Genomic DNA, 3,597 nt, shown 5'->3' with positions numbered 1-3,597 from the left:
ATAGAAATACTATTAGGATCATTAACAAGTTCAGAGGATTCTACAACATTCTTATGTTTCTTTTTCTTTTTCTTAGATGGAGCACTATTTTTAGTTCGTTGAGAATCTTGTTCAACTCTTTTGGGATGCCCCTCAGGATATAGAGGATCCTGGGTAGAAACACCACCTCTAGTTGTTACTTCATAAGCATGTTTTTCTTTAGAATTATTTTCCAACAAGTCATTTTGCACTTTAGTGAGTTGATCAATTTGAGTTTGAACCATATGAAAATGTTTAACAAGCATCTTAACATCATTGGAGGTTCTCTCCACAATACCATGCAATTCACTAATAGCTCGAGAATTTTCCATTAAATGATTCTCTACTCTCATATTGAAATTATTTTGCTTAACAATATAATTATCAAGCTCATCTAAGCATTGTGCAGGAGGTTTTGAATACGGAATATCTTCTCTAGTAAAGCGTTCAAGAGAGTGTACCTCAATCATGGATGAAGGGGGAGTTATCTTACATAAATCTTCTATAGGAGGTAAATTCTTCACGTCTTCAGGTTTAATACCCTTCTCTTTAAGAGACTTCTTGGCTTCCCTCATATCTTCATCATTTAATTTAATCATACCCCTCTTCTTCAATATCGGTGTCGGGGTTGGTTCAGGTGTAGACCAATCATCATGATTCCGGCCTATTTTAGCCAATAATTCTTCAGCGTCGTCTGGAGTTCTTTTCCTGAAAACACAACCAGCACAACTATCCAGGTATGCCCTAGACTCAATGGTTAGTCCACTATAGAATATATCAAGTAAATCATGCTTTTCCAAATCATGTTCAGGCCGAGCTCTAATAAGAGAGCAAAATCTCGCCCAAGCCTCAGGCAATTTCTCTCCATCTTCCTGGTCAAAATTATAAATTCTCTGCAAAGCAATATGTTGAGCACTAGCAAGAAAACATCAAGCAATTCTTTTGGACTATTAATAGAATCAGGTGGCAAACTATTATACCAAGTTTTAGCGTCATCCTTTAATGAGAATGGAAAGATTTTAGCAACAAAGTAAGTACGCTTCTTAACATCATCAGAAAACAAGCTACTCAGAGTAGATAACTCAATCATGTGTTCAACAGCACTTTCTTTTTCAGTACCACAAAAGGGTGTTTTCTCAACAATAGCTATATGAGATTGATCAAGAGAAAAATCATAATCCTTATCCTTAATGTTTATAGGAGATGTGGCAAATTTAGGATCAGGAGACAGTTTATATCTAACAGTATGTTCTGCAAGTAACTTTTTAATTTTTCTTGCATCAGTAGTAGCATTGCATTTTTCAATAAAATCATCATCAAGTTCCACATAATCTTCATCAAGATCATCACTAGAGTATTCAACAGACTCGGGTGAATTAACATGTGTAGCAGCATTTTCATTAGGAGTTTCAGTATTTTCAATTTGTCTAGACCTAGCAATTGTAGCATCTAGAAAAGATCCTAACGAACCATCATTATCAAGCACAGCAGAAGCATCATCAAAATTATAAGAGGAGTTTTCAGATTCAGCAGAAGTACCAGCGTTTGAAGCTTGTGGTGGTGAAACAAGTTTACTTATCACAGATGGTGAATCAAGAGCAGCAGAGGTACTAAGAGTTGTACCTTTTCTTGGAGTGGATGGTAATATGGCGACCTTAGTATCGCGAGGTTTACCCATGATGGAGAATTTGCAGCGAACAATATCAATCCAAGTGAACTTCCAAATAAAGCTATGCTCCCCGGCAACGGCGCCAGAAAATAGTCTTGATGACCCACAAGTATAGGGGATCGCAACAGTCTTCGCGGTAAGTAAAACCTAATTTATTGATTCGACACAAGGGGAGACAAAGAATACTTGAAAGCCTTAACAGCGGAGTTGTCAATTCAGCTGCACCTGGAAACAGACTTGCTCGCAAGAGTTTATCAGTAGTAACAGTTTTATAGCAGTAGCAGTAGTGAAACAACAGCAGCAGAGTAACAAAGACAGCAGTAGTGATTATAGTAAACAGCAGGATTAAAATACTGTAGGCACAGGGACGGATAACGGGCGTTGCATGGATGAGAGAAACTCATGTAACAATCAAAGCAGGGGCATTTGCAGATAATAAAAAAACGGTATCCAAGTACTAATCAATCAATAGGCATGTGTTCCATATATAGTCGTACGTGCTCGCAATGAGAAACTTGCACAACATCTTTTGTCCTACCAGCCGGTGGCAGCCAGGCCTCTAGGGAAACTACTGGATATTAAGGTACTCCTTTTAATAGAGTACCGGAGCAAAGCATTAACACTCCGTGAACACATGTGATCCTCACATCACCGCCTTCCCCTCCGGTTGTCCCAATTTCTGTCACTTTGGGGCCTCGGGTTCCGGACAGCAACATGTGTATACAACTTGCAGGTAAGATCATAAACAACGAATATCTTCATGAATCAATAACATGTTCAGATCTGAGATCATGGCACTCGGGCCCTAGTGACAAGCATTAAGCATAACAAGTTGCAACAATATCATAAAAGTAACATCTACGGATACTAGGCACTATGCCCTAACAATCTTATGGCTATTACATGACCAATCTCATCCAATCCCTACCATCCCCTTCAGCCTACAGCGGGGGAATTACTCACACATGGATGGGGAAAACATGGCTGGTCGATGGAGAGGCGTCGGTGGTGATGATGGTGATGATCTCCTCCAATTCCCCGTCCCGGCGAGGTGCCAGAACGGAGTTTCTGATCCCGAGACGGAGTTTCGCGATGGTGGCGGCGTACTGGATGGTTTCTGGCGACTTCGACTTCCCCCCGTGCGTTTTTAGGTCGAAGGCAATAAGTAGTCCGAAGGAGGGCGTCGGGGGCCAGCCGAGGCCGCCACACACTAGGGCCACGCGCCCCCCTCCTGGGCCGCGCCGGCCTAGCGTGTGGGGCCCTCGGGCCCCCACCTGGCTTGCCCTTCTGGCTCCGCCAATATTCTGGGAAAATAGGACCTTCTGCATAAATTCCGAGGATTTTCCTGAAAGTTGGATTTCTGCACAAAAACGAGACACCAGAGCAGTTCTGCTGAAAACAGCGTTAGTCCGTGTTAGTTGTATCCAAAATACACAAATTAGAGGCAAAACAATAGCAAAAGTGTTCGGGAAAGTAGATACGTTTTGGACGTATCAATACTCCACTAAAAAACTTCTACTTGGATAGTCGGAGGAGACACATACCGGAGAGCAAATGCTCCAAATCGATCTTAGCAGGAAAGATGGGCTGAGCAAGGAGATCGAAAATCATGAGCAAGAACAACAAGAACACGAGTTTGAGAAATTTTGATGTGTTTTTTTGGGAGAGAGAGTGGAATGGCTGGTGGAGGAGTAAGTGGAGGGCCAGGGGGCCCCACACCAGGCCTCAACGCGGCTAGGGGTGTGCCCGCGCCTCCACATGGTGTGGTGGCCTGGTGGGTCCCCCTGGGTTGCCCCAGGTGCCTCTCTAACCCTTTTTATGCGTAAAAATATTGTATTTTTTTGGAATTTTTCGAGAAAATTTATTTTTGGGAAATTTCCAGAATTTGAATAATGATTCTAACACAGGAA

Source organism: Lolium perenne, chromosome 2, assembly GCF_019359855.2.
Source record: "Lolium perenne isolate Kyuss_39 chromosome 2, Kyuss_2.0, whole genome shotgun sequence".
NCBI lineage: Eukaryota > Viridiplantae > Streptophyta > Magnoliopsida > Poales > Poaceae > Lolium > Lolium perenne.
The sequence above is the reverse complement of the archived record's forward strand: the minus strand, read 5'-3'. Positions refer to the sequence as shown.